Source organism: Colletes latitarsis, chromosome 4 (assembly GCF_051014445.1).
Source record: "Colletes latitarsis isolate SP2378_abdomen chromosome 4, iyColLati1, whole genome shotgun sequence".
Lineage (NCBI taxonomy): Eukaryota > Metazoa > Arthropoda > Insecta > Hymenoptera > Colletidae > Colletes > Colletes latitarsis.
The window spans coordinates 16,290,129-16,313,164 of NC_135137.1; positions in this window are offsets into that span (position 1 = coordinate 16,290,129).

Below are 23,036 nucleotides of genomic sequence, written 5' to 3' on the forward strand. Positions count from 1 at the left end.
GGTCTGTGTGAGGGCTGGGATATGCCCTCTTAAGTCTCATACTTTCGCATTCTTCACATACTAGTTGAACAGATCCTGGGTTTTTTCTGCATTGGATCACGTACTAATGTCGTGCCACACTGGAACAGTCAATTAAACCTAGCCTGGGTCAACATTTCAAAGGATAACGCATGTTAGGTCTGCGTTAGGTCTAGGATTTGCCCTCATCAGGCTCATACTTCCGCATTTTTCGCATACTCGTTGACCAGATCCAGAGCTTTTTCTGGTATGGATCACGTGGTAATGTGGTACCACACTGAAACAGTCGATTAAACCTGGTCTCGGTCAATATTTTGGAGGATAACGCATGTTAGGTCTGTGATAGGTCTGGGATTTGCCCTCATCAGACTCATGCTTTCGCATTCTTCACATACTTGTTTAACAGATCTTGGGTTTTTTCTGCTTTGGATCACGTACTAATGCGGTACCATACTGAAACAGTCAATTAAACCTAGTCTGGGTCAACATTTCAAAGGATAACGCATGTTAGGTCTGGGTTACGTATGTGATTTGCCATCATGAGGCTCATACTTTCGCATATTTCTCATACTTGTTGGCCAGATCCTGGGCTTTTTCTGGTTTGGATCACGTAGTAATGTGGGACCACACTGAAACAGTCGATTAAACCTGGTCTCGATCAATATTTTAGAGGATAACGCATGTTAAGTCTGGGATAGGTCTGGGATTTGCCCTCTTCAGTCTCATACTTTCGCATTCTTCACATACTTCTTGAACAGATCCTGGGTTTTTTCTGGTTTGGATTACATAGTAATGTGGTACCACACTGAAACAGTCGATTAAACCATGTTTCGATCTATATTTTAGAGGATAACGCATGTTAGGTCTGGATTAGGTCTGGGATTTGCCCTCATCAGGCTCATACTTTCGCGTTTTTCGCATACTCGTTGACCAGATCCTGAGCTTTTTCTGGTTTGGATCACATGGTAGTGTGGTACCACACTGAAACAGTTAATTAAACCTAGTCTGTCCAGAGGTCAACCCAGAGGTCAACATTTCAAAGGATAACGCATGTTAGGTCTACGTTAGGTGTGGGATTTGCTCTCATCAGGCTCATACTTTCGCATTCTTCACATACTTGTTTAACAGATCTTGGGTTTTTTCTGCTTTGGATCACGTACTAATGCGGTACCACACTGAAACAGTCAATTAAACCTAGTCTGGGTCAACATTTCAAAGAATAACGCATGTTAGGTCTGGTTTGGGTGTAGGATTTGCCCTAATCAGGCTCATACTTTCGCATTCTTCACATACTTCTTGGACAGATCCGGGGTTTTTTCTGGTTTGGATCACATAGCAATGTGGTTGCACACTGAAACAGTCGATTAAACCTGGTCTCGATCAATATTTTAGAGGATAACGCATGTTAGGTCTGTGATAGGTCTGGGATTACCCCTCATCAGACTCATACTTTCGCATCCTTCACATACTTGTGGAACAGATCCTGGGTTTTTTCTGGATTGGATCACATAGTAGTGTGGTACCACACTGAACCATTCGTTAAAACCTGGTCTCGATCAATATCTTAGAGGATAACGCATGTCAGGTCTGTGTGAGGGCTGGGATTTGCCCTCTTAAGTCTCATACTTTCGCATTCCGCACATACTTCTTGAACAGGTCCTGGGTTTTTTCTGCTTTGGATCACGTACTAATGCGGTACCACACTGAAACAGTCAATTAAACCTAGTCTGGGTCAACATTTCAAAGGATAACGCATGTTAGGTCTAGGTAAGGCCTGGGATTTGCCCTCATCAGACTCATTCTTTCGCATTCTTCACATACTTGTTTAACAGATCTTGGGTTTTTTCTGCTTTGGATCACGTTCTAATGCGGTACCACACTGAAACAGTCAATTAAACCTAGTCTGGGTCAACATTTCAAAGGATAACGCATGTTAGGTCTACGTTAGGTGTGGGATTTGCTCTCATCAGGCTCATACTTTCGCATATTTCTCATACTTGATGGCCAGATTCTGGGCTTCTTCTGGTTTCCATCACGTAGTTATGTGGTACCACACTGAAACAGTCGAGTAAACCTGGTCTCCACCAATATTTTCGAGGATAACGCATGTTAGGTCTGGGTTAGGTCTGGGATTTGCCCACATCTGTCTCATACTTTCGCATTCCGCACATACTTCTTGAACAGGTCCTGGGTTTTTTCTGCTTTGGATCACGTACTAATGCGGTACCACACTGAAACAGTCAATTAAACCTAGTCTGGGTCAACATTTCAAAGGATAACGCATGTTAGGTCTAGGTAAGGCCTGGGATTTGCCCTCATCAGACTCATTCTTTCGCATTCTTCACATACTTGTTTAACAGATCTTGGGTTTTTTCTGCTTTGGATCACGTTCTAATGCGGTACCACACTGAAACAGTCAATTAAACCTAGTCTGGGTCAACATTTCAAAGGATAACGCATGTTAGGTCTGGGTTAGGTCTAGGATTTGCCCTCATCAGGCTCATACTTTCGCATTCATCACATACTTTTGAACAGATCCGGGGTTTTTTCTGGTTTGGATCACATAGCAATGTGGTACCACACTGAAACAGTCAATTAAACCTAGTCTGGGTCAACATTTCAAAGGATAACGCATGTTAGGTCTACGTTAGGTGTGGGATTTGCTCTCATGAGGCTCATACTATCGCATATTTCTCATACTCGTTGCCCAGATTCTGAGCTTTCTCTGGTTTGGATCACGTGGTAATGCGGTACCACACTGAAACAGTCAAATAAACCTAGACTGGGTCAACATTTCAAAGGATAACGCATGTTAGGTCTGGGTTAGGTCTGGGATTTGCCCTCATCAGTCTCATACTTTCGCATTCTTCACATACTTCTTAAACAGATCCTGGGTTTTTCTGGTTTGGATCACATAGTACTGTGGTACCACACTGAAACAGTCGACTAAACCTGGTTCCGATGAATATTTTTGAGGAAAACACATGTTATGGTCTCGGTTGTGTCTAGGATTTGCCCTCATCTGGGTCTTACATTCGCATATTTCTCATACTTGTTGGCCAGATCCTGGGCTTTCACTCCTTTGGATCACGTAGTAATGTGGTACAACACTGAAACAGTCGATTAAACCATGTTTCGAACTATATTTTAGAGCATAACGCATGTTAGGTCTGGATTAGGTCCGGGATTTCCCCTCATCAGTCTCATACTTTCGCATTGTTCACACACTTCTTAAACAGATCCTGGGTTTTTTCTGGTATGGATCACGTAGAAATGTGGTACCACAATGAAGCAGTCGACTAAACCTGGTTTTGATCAATATTTTAGAGGATAACGCATGTTAGGTCTGGGATAGGTCTGGGATTTGCCCTCTTCAGTCTCATACTTTCGCATTCTTCACATACTTGTTGAACAGATCCTGGGTGTTCTCTGCATTGAATCGCGTACTAATGTCGTGCCACACTGAAACAGTCAATTAAACCTAGTCTGGGTCAACATTTCAAAGGATAACGCATGTTAGGTCTGGGTTAGGTCTGTGATTTGCCATCATGAGGCTCATACTTTCGCATATTTCTCATACTTGTTGGCCAGATCCTGGGCTATCACTGCTCTGGATCAACTAGTAATGTGGTACCACACTGAAACAGTTCATTAAACCTGGTTTCGAGCAATATTTTAGAGGATAACTCATGTTAGGTATAGGCTAGGCCTGGGATTTGCCCTGATCAGACTCATACTTTCGCATTCTTCACATACTTCTTGAACAGATCCCGGGTTTTTTCTGGTTTGGATTACATAGTAATGTGGTACCACACTGAAACAGTCGATTAAACCATGTTTCGATCTATATTTTAGAGGATAACGCATGCTAGGTCTGGATTAGGTCTGGGATTTGCCCTCATCAGGCTCATACTTTCGCGATTTTCGCATACTCGTTGACCAGATCCTGAGCTTTTTCTGGTTTGGATCACGTGGTAGTGTGGTACCACACTGAAACAGTTAATTAAACCTAGTCTGGGTCAACATTTCAAAGGATAACGCATGTTAGGTCTGGTTTGGGTGTAGGATTTGCCCTAATCAGGCTCATGCTTTCGCATTCTTCACATACTTGTTGAACAGATCCTTGGTTTTTTCTGCTTTGGATCACGTACTATTGTGGTACCACACTGAAACAGTCAATTAAACCTAGTCTGGGTCAACATTTCAAAGGATAACGCATGTTAGGTCTACGTTAGGTGTGGGATTTGCTCTCATCAGGCTCATACTTTCGCATATTTCTCATACTTGATGGCCAGATTCTGGGCTTCTTCTGGTTTCCATCACGTAGTAATGTGGTACCACACTGAAACAGTGGACTAAACCTGGTCTCCATCAATATTTTCGAGGATAACGCATGTTAGGTCTGGGTTAGGTCTGGGATTTGCCCTCATCTGTCTCATACTTTCGCATTCCGCACATACTTCTTGAACAGGTCCTGGGTTTTTTCTGCTTTGGATCACGTACTAATGCGGTACCACACTGAAACAGTCAATTAAACCTAGTCTGGGTCAACATTTCAAAGGATAACGCATGTTAGGTCTAGGTAAGGCCTGGGATTTGCCCTCATCAGACTCATTCTTTCGCATTCTTCACATACTTGTTTAACAGATCTTGGGTTTTTTCTGTTTTGGATCACGTTCTAATGCGGTACCACACTGAAACAGTCACTTAAACCTAGTCTGGGTCAACATTTCAAAGGATAACGCATGTTAGGTCTGGGTTAGGTCTAGGATTTGCCCTCATCAGGCTCGCACTTTCGCATTCATCACATACTTCTTGAACAGATCCGGGGTTTTTTCTGGTTTGGATCACATAGCAATGTGGTACCACACTGAAACAGTCAATTAAACCTAGTCTGGGTCAACATTTCAAAGGATAACGCATGTTAGGGCTACGTTAGGTGTGGGATTTGCTCCCATCAGGCTCATACTTTCGCATATTTCTCATACTCGTTGCCCAGATTCTGAGCTTTCTCTGGTTTGGATCACGTGGTAATGCGGTACCACACTGAAACAGTCAATTAAACCTAGACTGGGTCAACATTTCAAAGGATAACGCATGTTAGGTCTGGGTTAGGTCTGGGATTTGCCCTCATCAGTCTCATACTTTCGCATTGTTCACATACTTCTTAAACAGATCCTGGGTTTTTCTGGTATGGATCACGTAGAAATGTGGTACCACAATGAAGCAGTCGACTAAACCTGGTTTTGATCAATATTTTAGAGGATAACGCATGTTAGGTCTGGGATAGGTCTGGGATTTGCCCTCTTCAGTCTCATACTTTCGCATTCTTGACATACTTCTTGAACAGATCCGGGGTTTTTTCGGCTTTGGATCACGTACTAATGTGGTACCACACTGAAACAGTCGATTAAACCTGGTTTCGATCAATATTTTAGAGGATAACTCATGTTAGGTATAGGCTCGGCTTGGGATTTGCCCTGATCAGACTCACACTTTCGCATCCTTCACATACTTCTTAAACAGATCCTTGTTTTTTTCTGGTTTCGATCACATAGTAGTGTGGTACCACACTGAACCAGTCGATTAAACCTGGTCTCGATAAATATCTTAGAGTATAACGCATGTCAGGTCTGTGTGAGGGCTGGGATTTGCCCTCTTCAGTCTCATACTTTCGCATTCTTCACATACTTGTTGAACAGATCCTGGGTTTTTTCTGCATTGAATCGCGTACTAATGTCGTGCCACACTAGAACAGTCAATTAAACCTAGTCTGGGTCAACATTTCAAAGGATAACGCATGTAAGGTCTGTGATAGGTCTGGGATTTGCCCTCATCAGACTCATGCTTTCGCATTCTTCACATACTTGTTGAACAGATCCTGGGTTTTTTCTGCTTTGGATCACGTACTAATGGGGTACCACACTGAAACAGTCAATTAAACCTAGTCTGGGTCAACATTTCAAAGGATAACGCATGTTAGGTCTGGGATAGGTCTGGGATTTGCCCTCTTCAGTCTCATACTTTCGCATTCTTCACATACTCCTTGAACAGATCCTGGGTTTTTTCTGGTTTAGATTACATAGTAATGTGGCACCACACTGAAACAGTCGACTAAACCTGGTCTCCATCAATATTCTCGAGGATAACTCATGTTAGGTCTGGATTAGGTCGGGGATTTGCCCACATCAGTCTCATACTTTCGCATTCTTCACATACTTCTTAAACAGATCCTGCGTTTTTTCTGGTTTGGATCACATAGTAGTGTGGTACCATACTGAAACAGTCGATTAAACCAGGTTTCGATCAATATTTTAGACGATAGCGCATGTTAGGTCTAGGTAAGGCCTGGGATTTGCCCTCATCAGACTCATACTTTCGCATTCTTCACATACTTCTTAAACAGATCCTGGGTTTTTTCTGGTTTGGATTACATAGTAATGTGGTACCACACTGAAACAGTCGATTAAACCTAGTCTGGGTCATCATTTCAACGGATAACGCATGTTAGGTCTGAGTTAGGTCTTGGATTTGCCCTCATCAGGCTCATACTTCCGCATTCTTCACATACTTCTTGAACAGCTCCTGGGATTTTTCTCGTTTGTATCACATAGTAATGTGGTACCACACTGAAACAGACGATTAAACCAGGTTTCGATCAATAGTTTAGATGATAGCGCATGTTAGGTCTAGGTAAGGCCTGGGATTTGCCCTCATCAGACTCATTCTTTCGCATTCTTCACATACTTGTTTAACAGATCTTGGGTTTTTTCTCCTTTGGATCACGTTCTAATGCGGTACCACACTGAAACAGTCAATTAAACCTAGTCTGGGTCAACATTTCAAAGGATAACGCATGTTAGGTCTGTGATAGGTCTGGGATTTGCCCTCATCAGACTCATGCTTTCGCATTCTTCACATACTTGTTGAACAGATCCCGGGTTTTTTCTGCTTTGGATCACGTACTAATGGGGTACCACACTGAAACAGTCAATTAAACCTAGTCTGGGTCAACATTTCAAAGGATAACGCATGTTAGGTCTGGGTGAGGTCTAGGATTTGCCCTCATCAGGCTCATACTTTCGCATTTTTCGCATACTCGTTGCCCAGATTCTGAGCTTTCTCTGGTTTGGATCACGTGGTAATGCGGTACCACACTGAAACAGTCAATTAAACCTAGTCTGGGTCAACATTTCAAAGGATAACGCATGTTAGGTCTGGGTTAGGTCTGTGATTTGCCCTCATCAGTCTCATACTTTCGCATTCTTCACATACTTGTTGGCCAGATCCTTGGCGTCTTCTGGATTGGAGCACGTAGTAATGTGGTACCACACTGAAACAGTCTCTTAATCCTGGTCTCGATCAATATCAAAGAGGATAACGCATGTTGGGTCTGTGTGAGGGCTGGGATTGGCCCTCATCAGGCTCATACTTTCGCATTCTTCACATACCTCTTGAACAGATCCGGGGGTTTTTCTGGTTTGGATCACATAGCAATGTGGTTCCACACTGAAACAGTCGATTAAACCTGGTCTCGATCAATATTTTAGAGGATAACGCATGTTAGGTCTGTGATAGGTCTGGGATTTGCCCTCATCAGATTCATACTTTCGCATTCTTCACATACTTCTTAAACAGATCCTGGGTTTTTTCTGGTTTGGATTACATAGTAATGTGGTACCACACTGAAACAGTCGATTAAACCTAGTCTGGGTCACCATTTCAACGGATAACGCATGTTAGGTCTGAGTTAGGTCTTGGATTTGCCATCATCAGGCTCATACTTCCGCATTCTTCACATACTTCTTGAACAGCTCCTGGGATTTTTCTCGTTTGTATCACATAGTAATGTGGTACCACACTGAAACAGACGACTAAACCAGGTTTCGATCAATAGTTTAGATGATAGCGCATGTTAGGTCTAGGTAAGGCCTGGGATTTGCTCTCATCAGACTCATTCTTTCGCATTCTTCACATACTTGTTTAACAGATCTTGGGTTTTTTCTCCCTTGGATCACGTTCTAATGCGGTACCACACTGAAACAGTCAATTAAACCTAGTCTGCGTCAACATTTCAAAGGATAACGCATGTTAGGTCTGTGATAGGTCTGGGATTTGCCCTCATCAGACTCATGCTTTCGCATTCTTCACATACTTGTTGAACAGATCCCGGGTTTTTTCTGCTTTGGATCACGTACTAATGGGGTACCACACTGAAACAGTCAATTAAACCTAGCCTGGGTCAACATTTCAAAGGATAACGCATGTTAGGTCTGGGTTAGGTCTAGGATTTGCCCACATCAATCTCATACTTTCGCATTCTTCACATACTTCTTGAACAGATCCTGGGTTTTTCTGGTTTGGATCACATAGTAGTGTGGTACCACACTGAAACAGTCGACTAAACCTGGCTCCGATCAATATTTTTGAGGAGAACACATGTTATGGTTTCGTTTGGGTCTAGGATTTGCCCTCATCTGGGTCTTACTTTCGCATATTTCTCATACTTGTTGGCCATATCCTGGGCTTTCACTCCTTTGGATCACGTAGTAATGTGGTACCACACTGAAACAGTCGATTAAACCATGTTTCGATCTATATTTTAGAGCATAACGCATGTTAGGTTTGGATTAGGTCCGGGATTTGCCCTCATCAGTCTCATACTTTCGCATTGTTCACATACTTCTTAAACAGATCCTGGGTTTTTTCTGGTATGGACCACGTAGAAATGTGGTACCACAATGAAGCAGTCGATTAAACCATGTTTCGATCTATATTTTAGAGCATAACGCATGTTAGGTCTGTGATAGGTCTGGGATTTGCCCTCATCAGTCTCATACTTTCGCATTGTTCACATACTTCTTAAACAGATCCTGCGTTTTTTCTGGTTTGGATCACATAGTAGTGTGGTACCACACTGAAACAGACGATTAAACCACGTTTCGATCAATAGTTTAGATGATAGCGCATGTTAGGTCTAGCTAAGGCCTGGGATTTGCCCTCATCAGACTCATTCTTTCGCATTCTTCACATACTTGTTTAACAGATCTTGGGTTTTTTCTCCTTTGGATCACGTTCTAATGCGGTACCACACTGAAACAGTCAATTAAACCTAGTCTGGGTCAACATTTCAAAGGATAACGCATGTTAGGTCTGGGTTAGGTCTGTGATTTGCCCTCATCAGTCTCATACTTTCGCATTGTTCACATACTTGTTGAACAGGTGCTGAGCTTTTTCTGGTATGGAGCACGTAGAAATGTGGTACCACAATGAAGCAGTCGACTAAACCTGGTTTTGATCAATATTTTAGAGGATAACGCATGTTAGGTCTAGGCTAGGCCTTGGATTTGCCCTCATCAGACTGATACTTTCGCATTCTTCACATACTTGTTGGCCAGATCCTTGGCGGTTCTGGATTGGAGCACGTAGTAATGTGGTACCACACTGAAACAGTCTCTTAATCCTGGTCTCGATCAATATCAAAGTTGATAACGCATGTTGGGTCTGTGTGAGGGCTGGGATTGGCCCTCATCAGGCTCATACTTTCGCATTCTTCACATACTTCTTGAACAGATCCGGGGGTTTTTCTGGTTTGGATCACATAGCAATGTGGTTCCACACTGAAACAGTCGATTAAACCTGGTCTCGATCAATATTTTAGAGGATAACGCATGTTAGGTCTGTGATAGGTCTGGGATTTGCCCTCATCAGACTCATACTTTCGCATTCTTCACATACTTCTTAAACAGATCCTGGGTTTTTTCTGGTTTGGATTACATAGTAATGTGGTACCACACTGAAACAGTCGATTAAACCTAGTCTGGGTCATCATTTCAACGGATAACGCATGTTAGGTCTGAGTTAGGTCTTGGATTTGCCCTCATCAGGCTCATACTTCCGCATTCTTCACATACTTCTTGAACAGCTCCTGGGATTTTTCTCGTTTGTATCACATAGTAATGTGGTACCACACTGAAACAGACGATTAAACCAGGTTTCGATCAATAGTTTAGATGATAGCGCATGTTAGGTCTAGGTAAGGCCTGGGATTTGCCCTCATCAGACTCATTCTTTCGCATTCTTCACATACTTGTTTAACAGATCTTGGGTTTTTTCTCCTTTGGATCACGTTCTAATGCGGTACCACACTGAAACAGTCAATTAAACCTAGTCTGGGTCAACATTTCAAAGGATAACGCATGTTAGGTCTGTGATAGGTCTGGGATTTGCCCTCATCAGACTCATGCTTTCGCATTCTTCACATACTTGTTGAACAGATCCCGGGTTTTTTCTGCTTTGGATCACGTACTAATGGGGTACCACACTGAAACAGTCAATTAAACCTAGTCTGGGTCAACATTTCAAAGGATAACGCATGTTAGGTCTGGGTGAGGTCTAGGATTTGCCCTCATCAGGCTCATACTTTCGCATTTTTCGCATACTCGTTGCCCAGATTCTGAGCTTTCTCTGGTTTGGATCACGTGGTAATGCGGTACCACACTGAAACAGTCAATTAAACCTAGTCTGGGTCAACATTTCAAAGGATAACGCATGTTAGGTCTGGGTTAGGTCTGTGATTTGCCCTCATCAGTCTCATACTTTCGCATTCTTCACATACTTGTTGGCCAGATCCTTGGCGTCTTCTGGATTGGAGCACGTAGTAATGTGGTACCACACTGAAACAGTCTCTTAATCCTGGTCTCGATCAATATCAAAGAGGATAACGCATGTTGGGTCTGTGTGAGGGCTGGGATTGGCCCTCATCAGGCTCATACTTTCGCATTCTTCACATACTTCTTGAACAGATCCGGGGGTTTTTCTGGTTTGGATCACATAGCAATGTGGTTCCACACTGAAACAGTCGATTAAACCTGGTCTCGATCAATATTTTAGAGGATAACGCATGTTAGGTCTGTGATAGGTCTGGGATTTGCCCTCATCAGATTCATACTTTCGCATTCTTCACATACTTCTTAAACAGATCCTGGGTTTTTTCTGGTTTGGATTACATAGTAATGTCGTACCACACTGAAACAGACGACTAAACCAGGTTTCGATCAATAGTTTAGATGATAGCGCATGTTAGGTCTAGGTAAGGCCTGGGATTTGCTCTCATCAGACTCATTCTTTCGCATTCTTCACATACTTGTTTAACAGATCTTGGGTTTTTTCTCCTTTGGATCACGTTCTAATGCGGTACCACACTGAAACAGTCAATTAAACCTAGTCTGGGTCAACATTTCAAAGGATAACGCATGTTAGGTCTGTGATAGGTCTGGGGTTTGCCCTCATCAGATTCATACTTTCGCATTCTTCACATACTTCTTAAACAGATCCTGGGTTTTTTCTGGTTTGGATTACATAGTAATGTCGTACCACACTGAAACAGACGACTAAACCAGGTTTCGATCAATAGTTTAGATGATAGCGCATGTTAGGTCTAGGTAAGGCCTGGGATTTGCTCTCATCAGACTCATTCTTTCGCATTCTTCACATACTTGTTTAACAGATCTTGGGTTTTTTCTCCTTTGGATCACGTTCTAATGCGGTACCACACTGAAACAGTCAATTAAACCTAGCCTGGGTCAACATTTCAAAGGATAACGCATGTTAGGTCTGGGTTAGGTCTAGGATTTGCCCACATCAATCTCATACTTTCGCATTCTTCACATACTTCTTGAACAGATCCTGGGTTTTTCTGGTTTGGATCACATAGTAGTGTGGTACCACACTGAAACAGTCGACTAAACCTGGTTCCGATCAATATTTTTGAGGAGAACACATGTTATGGTTTCGTTTGGGTCTAGGATTTGCCCTCATCTGGGTCTTACTTTCGCATATTTCTCATACTTGTTGGCCATATCCTGGGCTTTCACTCCTTTGGATCACGTAGTAATGCGGTACCACACTGAAACAGTCGATTAAACCATGTTTCGATCTATATTTTAGAGCATAACGCATGTTAGGTCTGGATTAGGTCCGGGATTTGCCCTCATCAGTCTCATACTTTCGCATTGTTCACATACTTCTTAAACAGATCCTGGGTTTTTTCTGGTATGGACCACGTAGAAATGTGGTACCACAATGAAGCAGTCGATTAAACCATGTTTCGATCTATATTTTAGAGCATAACGCATGTTAGGTCTGTGATAGGTCTGGGATTTGCCCTCATCAGTCTCATACTTTCGCATTGTTCACATACTTCTTAAACATATCCTGCGTTTTTTCTGGATTGGATCACATAGTAGTGTGGTACCACACTGAAACAGACGATTAAACCAGGTTTCGATCAATAGTTTAGATGATAGCGCATGTTAGGTCTAGGTAAGGCCTGGGATTTGCTCTCATCAGACTCATTCTTTCGCATTCTTCACATACTTGTTTAACAGATCTTGGGTTCTTTCTCCTTTGGATCACGTTCTAATGCGGTACCACACTGAAACAGTCAATTAAACCTAGTCTGGGTCAACATTTCAAAGGATAACGCATGTTAGGTCTGGGTTAGGTCTGTGATTTGCCCTCATCAGTCTCATACTTTCGCATTGTTCACATACTTGTTGAACAGGTGCTGAGCTTTTTCTGGTATGGAGCACGTAGAAATGTGGTACCACAATGAAGCAGTCGACTAAACCTGGTTTTGATCAATATTTTAGAGGATAACGCATGTTAGGTCTAGGCTAGGCCTTGGATTTGCCCTCATCAGACTGATACTTTCGCATTCTTCACATACTTGTTGGCCAGATCCTTGGCGTCTTCTGGATTGGAGCACGTAGTAATGTGGTACCACACTGAAACAGTCGCTTAATCCTGGTCTCGATCAATATCTTAGAGGATAACGCATGTTGGGTCTGTGTGAGGGCTGGGATTGGCCCTCATCAGGCTCATACTTTCGCATTCTTCACATACTTCTTGAACAGATCCGGGGTTTTTTCTGCTTTGGATCACGTACTAATGCGGTACCACACTGAAACAGTCAATTAAACCTAGTATGGGTCAACATTTCAAAGGATAACGCATGTTAGGTCTGGGTTAGGTCTAGGATTTGCCCACATCAGGCTCATACTTTCGCATTTTTCGCATACTCGTTGCCAAGATTCTGAGCTTTCTCTGGTTTGGATCTCGTGGTAATGTGGTACCACACTGAAACAGTCGACTAAACCTGGATCCGATCAATATTTTTGAGGAAAACACATGTTATGGTCTCGGTTGGGTCTAGGATTTGCCCTCATCTGGGTCTTACTTTCGCATATTTCTCATACCTGTTGGCCAGACCCTGGGCTTTCACTCCTTTGGATCACGTAGTAATGAGGTACCACACTGAACCAGTCGATTAAACCATGTTTCGATCTATATTTTAGAGCATAACGCATGTTAGTTCTGGATTAGGTCCGGGATTTGCCCTCATCAGTCTCATACTTTCGCATTGTTCACATACTTGTTGAACAGGTGCTGAGCTTTTTCAGGTATGGATCACGTAGAAATGTGGTACCACAATGAAGCAGTCGACTAAACCTGGTTCCGATCAATATTTTTGAGGAAAACACATGTTATGGTCTCGGTTGGGTCTAGGATTTGCCCTCATCTGGGTCTTACTTTCGCATATTTCTCATACTTGTTGGCCAGATTCTGGGCTTTCACTCCTCTGGATCACATAGCAATGTGGTTCCACACTGAAACAGTCGATTAAACCTGGTCTCGATCAATATTTTAGAGGATAACGCATGTTAGGTCTGTGATAGGTCTGGGATTTGCCCTCATCAGACTCATACTTTCGCATTCTTCACATACTTCTTAAACAGATCCTGGGTTTTTCTGGTTTGGATCACATAGTAGTGTGGTACCACACTGAAACAGTTGACTAAACCTGGTTCCGATTAATATTTTTGAGGAAAACACATGTTATGGTCTCGGTTGGGTCTAGGATTTGCCCTCATCTGGGTCTTACTTTCGCATATTTCTCATACTTGTTGGCCAGATCCTGGGCTTTCACTTCTCTGGATCACGTAGTAATGTGGTACCACACTGAAACAGTCGATTAAACCATGTTTCGATCTATATTTTAGAGGATAACGCATGTTAGGTCTGGATTAGGTCTGGGATTTGCCCTCATCAGTCTCATACTTACGCATTGTTCACATACTTCTTAAACAGATCCTGGGTTTTTCTGGTTTGGATCACATAGTAGTGTGGTACCACACTGAAACAGTTGACTAAACCTGGTTCCGATCAATATTTTTGAGGAAAACACATGTTATGGTCTCGGTTGGGTCTAGGATTTGTCCTCATCTGGGTCTTACTTTCGCATATTTCTCATACTTGTTGGGCAGATCCTGGGCTTTCACTGCTTTGGATCACGTAGTAATGTGGTACCACACTGAAACAGTCCATTAAACCTGGTTTTGATCAATATTATAGAGGATAACTCATGTGGGGGTTAGGTTGGTTCTGGGATTTGCTCTCATCAGGCTCATACTTTCGCAGATTTCTCATTCTTGTTGGCCAGATCCTGGGCTTCTATTGATTTGGATCACGTAGTAATGTGGTACCACACAGAAACAGTCAATTAAACCTGGTCTTCATAAATATTTTAGCGGATAACGCATGTTTGGTCTGGGTTATGCCTAGGATTTGCCCTCATCAGGCTCATACGTTCGCATTTTTCGCATACTCGTTGACCAGATCCTGAGCTTTTTCTGGTTTGGATCACGTGGTAATGTGGTACAACACTGAAACAGTCAATCAAACCTAGTCTGGGTCAACATTTCAAAGGATAACGCATGTTAGGTCTGGGTTAGGTCTGTGATTTGCCATCATCAGTCTCATACTTTCGCATTCTTCACATACTTGTTGGCCAGATCCTTGGCGTCTTCTGGATTGGAGCACGTAGTAATGTGGTACCACACTGAAACAGTCTCTTAATCCTGGTCTCGATCAATATCAAAGAGGATAACGCATGTTGGGTCTGTGTGAGGGCTGGGATTGGCCCTCATCAGGCTCATACTTTCGCATTCTTCACATACTTCTTGAACAGATCCGGGGGTTTTTCTGGTTTGGATCACATAGCAATGTGGTTCCACACTGAAACAGTCGATTAAACCTGGTCTCGATCAATATTTTAGAGGATGACGCATGTTAGGTCTGTGATAGGTCTGGGATTTGCCCTCATCAGATTCATACTTTCGCATTCTTCACATACTTCTTAAACAGATCCTGGGTTTTTTCTGGTTTGGATTACATAGTAATGTCGTACCACACTGAAACAGACGACTAAACCAGGTTTCGATCAATAGTTTAGATGATAGCGCATGTTAGGTCTAGGTAAGGCCTGGGATTTGCTCTCATCAGACTCATTCTTTCGCATTCTTCACATACTTGTTTAACAGATCTTGGGTTTTTTCTCCTTTGGATCACGTTCTAATGCGGTACCACACTGAAACAGTCAATTAAACCTAGTCTGGGTCAACATTTCAAAGGATAACGCATGTTAGGTCTGTGATAGGTCTGGGGTTTGCCCTCATCAGATTCATACTTTCGCATTCTTCACATACTTCTTAAACAGATCCTGGGTTTTTTCTGGTTTGGATTACATAGTAATGTCGTACCACACTGAAACAGACGACTAAACCAGGTTTCGATCAATAGTTTAGATGATAGCGCATGTTAGGTCTAGGTAAGGCCTGGGATTTGCTCTCATCAGACTCATTCTTTCGCATTCTTCACATACTTGTTTAACAGATCTTGGGTTTTTTCTCCTTTGGATCACGTTCTAATGCGGTACCACACTGAAACAGTCAATTAAACCTAGCCTGGGTCAACATTTCAAAGGATAACGCATGTTAGGTCTGGGTTAGGTCTAGGATTTGCCCACATCAATCTCATACTTTCGCATTCTTCACATACTTCTTGAACAGATCCTGGGTTTTTCTGGTTTGGATCACATAGTAGTGTGGTACCACACTGAAACAGTCGACTAAACCTGGTTCCGATCAATATTTTTGAGGAGAACACATGTTATGGTTTCGTTTGGGTCTAGGATTTGCCCTCATCTGGGTCTTACTTTCGCATATTTCTCATACTTGTTGGCCATATCCTGGGCTTTCACTCCTTTGGATCACGTAGTAATGCGGTACCACACTGAAACAGTCGATTAAACCATGTTTCGATCTATATTTTAGAGCATAACGCATGTTAGGTCTGGATTAGGTCCGGGATTTGCCCTCATCAGTCTCATACTTTCGCATTGTTCACATACTTCTTAAACAGATCCTGGGTTTTTTCTGGTATGGACCACGTAGAAATGTGGTACCACAATGAAGCAGTCGATTAAACCATGTTTCGATCTATATTTTAGAGCATAACGCATGTTAGGTCTGTGATAGGTCTGGGATTTGCCCTCATCAGTCTCATACTTTCGCATTGTTCACATACTTCTTAAACATATCCTGCGTTTTTTCTGGTTTGGATCACATAGTAGTGTGGTACCACACTGAAACAGACGATTAAACCAGGTTTCGATCAATAGTTTAGATGATAGCGCATGTTAGGTCTAGGTAAGGCCTGGGATTTGCTCTCATCAGACTCATTCTTTCGCATTCTTCACATACTTGTTTAACAGATCTTGGGTTCTTTCTCCTTTGGATCACGTTCTAATGCGGTACCACACTGAAACAGTCAATTAAACCTAGTCTGGGTCAACATTTCAAAGGATAACGCATGTTAGGTCTGGGTTAGGTCTGTGATTTGCCCTCATCAGTCTCATACTTTCGCATTGTTCACATACTTGTTGAACAGGTGCTGAGCTTTTTCTGGTATGGAGCACGTAGAAATGTGGTACCACAATGAAGCAGTCGACTAAACCTGGTTTTGATCAATATTTTAGAGGATAACGCATGTTAGGTCTAGGCTAGGCCTTGGATTTGCCCTCATCAGACTGATACTTTCGCATTCTTCACATACTTGTTGGCCAGATCCTTGGCGTCTTCTGGATTGGAGCACGTAGTAATGTGGTACCACACTGAAACAGTCGCTTAATCCTGGTCTCGATCAATATCTTAGAGGATAACGCATGTTGGGTCTGTGTGAGGGCTGGGATTGGCCCTCATCAGGCTCATACTTTCGCATTCTTCACATACTTCTTGAACAGATCCGGGGTTTTTTCTGCTTTGGATCACGTACTAATGCGGTACCACACTGAAACAGTCAATTAAACCTAGTATGGGTCAACATTTCAAAGGATAACGCATGTTAGGTCTGGGTTAGGTCTAGGATTTGCCCACATCAGGCTCATACTTTCGCATTTTTCGCATACTCGTTGCCAAGATTCTGAGCTTTCTCTGGTTTGGATCTCGTGGTAATGTGGTACCACACTGAAACAGTCGACTAAACCTGGATCCGATCAATATTTTTGAGGAAAACACATGTTATGGTCTCGGTTGGGTCTAGGATTTGCCCTCATCTGGGTCTTACTTTCGCATATTTCTCATACCTGTTGGCCAGACCCTGGGCTTTCACTCCTTTGGATCACGTAGTAATGAGGTACCACACTGAACCAGTCGATTAAACCATGTTTCGATCTATATTTTAGAGCATAACGCATGTTAGTTCTGGATTAGGTCCGGGATTTGCCCTCATCAGTCTCATACTTTCGCATTGTTCACATACTTGTTGAACAGGTGCTGAGCTTTTTCAGGTATGGATCACGTAGAAATGTGGTACCACAATGAAGCAGTCGACTAAACCTGGTTCCGATCAATATTTTTGTGGAAAACACATGTTATGGTCTCGGTTGGGTCTAGGATTTGCCCTCATCTGGGTCTTACTTTCGCATATTTCTCATACTTGTTGGCCAGATTCTGGGCTTTCACTCCTCTGGATCACATAGCAATGTGGTTCCACACTGAAACAGTCGATTAAACCTGGTCTCGATCAATATTTTAGAGGATAACGCATGTTAGGTCTGTGATAGGTCTGGGATTTGCCCTCATCAGACTCATACTTTCGCATTCTTCACATACTTCTTAAACAGATCCTGGGTTTTTCTGGTTTGGATCACATAGTAGTGTGGTACCACACTGAAACAGTTGACTAAACCTGGTTCCGATTAATATTTTTGAGGAAAACACATGTTATGGTCTCGGTTGGGTCTAGGATTTGCCCTCATCTGGGTCTTACTTTCGCATATTTCTCATACTTGTTGGCCAGATCCTGGGCTTTCACTTCTCTGGATCACGTAGTAATGTGGTACCACACTGAAACAGTCGATTAAACCATGTTTCGATCTATATTTTAGAGGATAACGCATGTTAGGTCTGGATTAGGTCTGGGATTTGCCCTCATCAGTCTCATACTTACGCATTGTTCACATACTTCTTAAACAGATCCTGGGTTTTTCTGGTTTGGATCACATAGTAGTGTGGTACCACACTGAAACAGTTGACTAAACCTGGTTCCGATCAATATTTTTGAGGAAAACACATGTTATGGTCTCGGTTGGGTCTAGGATTTGTCCTCATCTGGGTCTTACTTTCGCATATTTCTCATACTTGTTGGGCAGATCCTGGGCTTTCACTGCTTTGGATCACGTAGTAATGTGGTACCACACTGAAACAGTCCATTAAACCTGGTTTTGATCAATATTATAGAGGATAACTCATGTGGGGGTTAGGTTGGTTCTGGGATTTGCTCTCATCAGGCTCATACTTTCGCAGATTTCTCATTCTTGTTGGCCAGATCCTGGGCTTCTATTGATTTGGATCACGTAGTAATGTGGTACCACACAGAAACAGTCAATTAAACCTGGTCTTCATAAATATTTTAGCGGATAACGCATGTTTGGTCTGGGTTATGCCTAGGATTTGCCCTCATCAGGCTCATACGTTCGCATTTTTCGCATACTCGTTGACCAGATCCTGAGCTTTTTCTGGTTTGGATCACGTGGTAATGTGGTACAACACTGAAACAGTCAATCAAACCTAGTCTGGGTCAACATTTCAAAGGATAACGCATGTTAGGTCTGGGTTAGGTCTGTGATTTGCCATCATGAGGCTCATACTTTCGCATATTTCTCATACTTCTTGAACAGATCCTGGGTTTTTTCTGCTTTGGATCACGTACTAATGTGGTACCACACTGAAACAGTCAATTAAACCTAGTATGGGTCAACATTTCAAAGGATAACGCATGTTAGGCCTGGGTTAGGTCTAGGATTTGCCCACATCAGGCTCATACTTTCGCATTTTTCGCATACTCGTTGCCCAGATTCTGAGCTTTCTCTGGTTTGGATCACGTGGTAATGTGGTACCACACTGAAACAGTCAACTAAACCTAGTCTGGGTCAACATTTCAAAGGATAACGCTTGTTAGGTCTGGGTTAGGTGTGGGATTTGCTCCCAACAGGCTTATACTTTCGCATATTTCTCTTACTTGATGGCCAGATCCTGGGTTTTTCTGGTTTGGATCACATAGTAGTGTGGTACCACACTGAAACAGTCGATGAAAGCATGTTTCGTTCTATATTTTAGAGGATAACGCATGTTAGGTCTGGATTAGGTCCGGGATTTGCCCTCATCAGTCTCATGCTTTTGCATTGTTCACATACTTCTTAAACAGATCCTGGGTTTTTCTGGTTTGGATCACATAGCAGTGTGGTACCACACTGAAACAGTCGACTATACCTGGTTCCGATCAATATTTTCGAGGAAAACACATGTTATGGTCTCGGTTGGGTCTAGGACTTGCCCTCATCTGGACCTTACTTTCGCATATTTCTCATACTCGTTGACCAGATCCTGAGCTATTTCTGGTTTCGATCACGTGGTAATGTGGTACCACACTGAAACAGTCGATTAAACCATGTTTCGATCTATATTTTAGAGGATAACGCATGTTAGGTCTGGATTAGGTCTGGGATTTGTCCTCATCAGTCTCATACTTTCGCATTCTTCACATACTTCTTGAACAGATCCTGGGTTTTTTCTGGTTTGTATCACATAGTAATGTGGTACCACAATGAAACAGTCGATTAAACCTGGTTCCGATCAATATCTTTGAGGAAAACACATGTTATGGTCTCGGTTAGGTCTAGGATTTGCCCTCACCTGGGTTATACTTTCGCATAGTTCTCATACTTTTTGGCCAAATTCTGGGCTTTCACTGCTTTGAATCACGTAGTAATGTGGTACCGCACTGAAACTGTCGATTAAACCTTGTCTCGATCAATATTTTAGATGATAACGCATGTTAGGTCTAGTTCAGGCCTGGGATTTGCCTTCATCAGACTCATACTTTCTCATTCTTCGCATACTTGTTGAACAGATCCTGGGTCTTTTCTGCTTTGGATCACGTACTGATGTGGTACCACACTGAAACAGTCCATTAACCCTGGTCTCGATCAATATTTTAGACGATAACGCATGTTAGGTCTGGATAAGTTCTGGGATTTGCCCTCATCAGTCTCATACTATCGCATTATTCACATACTTCTTAAACAGATCCTCGGTTTTTTCTGGTTTGGATCACATAGTAGTGTGGTACCACACTGAAACAGTCGATTAACCCTGGTCTCGATCAATATTTTCGAGGATAACGCATGTTAGGTCTGGATTAGGTCTGGGATTTGCCCTCATCAGTCTCATACTTTCACATTCTTCACATACTTATTGAACAGATCATGGGTCTTTTCTGCTTTGGATCACGTACTGATGTGGTACCACACTGAAACAGTCCATTAACCCTGGCCTCGATCAATATTTTAGAGGATAACGCATGTTAGGTCTGGATAAGTTCTGGGATTTGCCCTCATCAGTCTCATACTATCGCATTATTCACATACTTCTTAAACAGATCCTGGGTTTTTTCTGCTTTGAATCACGTAGTAATGTGGTACCACACTGAAACAGTCGATTAAACCTGGTCCCGATCAATATTTTTGAGGAAAACACATGTTATGGTCTCGGTTAGGTCTAGGATTTGCCCTCACCTGGGTTATACTTTCGCATATTTCTCATACTTCTTGGCCAGATACTGGGCTTTCACTGCTTTGAATCACGTAGTAATGTGGTACCACACTGAAACAGTCGATTAACCCTGGTCTCGATCAATATTTTCGAGGATAACGCATGTTAGGTCTGGATTAGGTATGGGATTTGCCCTCATCAGTCTCATACTTTCGCATTCTTCACATACTTGTTGAACAGATCCTGGGTCTTTTCTGCTTTGGATCACGTACTGCTGTGGTACCACACTGAAACAGTCCATTAACCCTGGACTCGATCAATATTTTAGACGATAACGCATGTTAGGTCTGGATAAGTTCTGGGATTTGCCCTCATCAGTCTCATACTATCGCATTATTCACATACTTCTTAAACAGATCCTGGGTTTTTTCTGGTTTGGATTACATAGTAGTGTGGTACCACACTGAAACACTCGATTAAACCTGGTCTCGATCAATATTTTAGAGGATAACGCATGTTATGGTCTCGGTTAGGTCTAGGATTTGCCCTCATCTGGGTCATACTTTCGCATATTTCTCATACTTGTTGGCCAGATCCTGGGCTTTCACTGCTTCGGATCACGCAGTAATGTGGTACCACACAGAAAATACCCATTAAACCTGGTTTCGATCAATATTATAGAGGATAACTCATGTTAGCTATAGGATAGACCTGGGATTTGCCCTGATCAGACTCATACATTCGCATTCTTCACATACTTGTGGAACAGACCCTGGGTTTTTTCTGGTTTGGATTCCATAGTAATGTGGTACCACACTGAAACAGTCAATCAAACCTAGTGTGGGTCAACATTTCAAAGGATAACGCATGTTAGGTCTGGGTTAGGTCTGTGATTTGCCATCATGAGGCTCATACTTTCGCATATTTCTCATACTTGTTGGCCAGATCCTGGGCTATCACTGCTCTGGATCACGTAGTAATGTGGTACCACAATGAAACAGTTCATTAAACCTGGTTTCGATCAATATTTTAGAGGATAACTCATGTTAGGTATAGGCTAGGCCTGGGATTTGCCCTGATCAGACTCATACTTTCGCATCCTTCACATACTTGTGGAACAGATCCGGGGTTTTTTCTGCTTTGGATTAGGTAGTAATGTGGTATCACACTGAAACAGTCCATTAAACCTGGTTTCGATGTATATTTTACAGGATAACACATGTTAGGTCTGGATTAGGTCTGGTATTTGCCCCCATCAGTCTCATACTTTCGCATTGTTCACATACTTCTTAAACAGGTCCTGGGGTTTTTCTGGTTTGGATCACATAGTAGTGTGGTACCACACTGAACCAGTCGATTAAACCTGGTCTCGATAAATATCTTAGAGGATAACGCATGTCAGGTCTGTGTGAGGGCTGGGATTTGCCCTCTTCAGTCTCATACTTTCGCATTCTTCACATACTTGTTGAACAGATCCTGGGTCTCTTCTGCTTTGGATCACGTACTGATGTGGTACCACACTGAAACATTCCATTAACCCTGGTCTCGATCAATATTTTAGAGGATAACGCATGTTAGGTCTGGATAAGTTCTGGGATTTGCCCTCATCAGTCTCATACTATCGCAATATTCACATACTTCTTAAACAGATCCTGGGTTTTTTCTGGTTTGGATCACATAGTAGTGTGGTACCACACTGAAACAGTCGATTAACCCTGGTCTCGATCAATATTTTCGAGGATAACGCATGTTAGGTCTGGATTAGGTCTGGGATTTGCCCTCATCAGTCTCATACTTTCGCATTCTTCACATACTTGTTGAACAGATCCTCGGTCTTTTCTGCTTTGGATCACGTACTGATGTGGTACCACACTGAAACAGTCCATTAACCCTGGTCTCGATCAATATTTTAGAGGATAACGCATGTTAGGCCTGTATAAGTTCTGGGATTTGCCCTCATCAGTCTCATACTATCGCATTATTCACATTATTCTTAAACAGATCCTGGGTTTTTTCTGGTTTGTATCACATAGTAATGTGGTACCACACTGAAACAGTCGATTA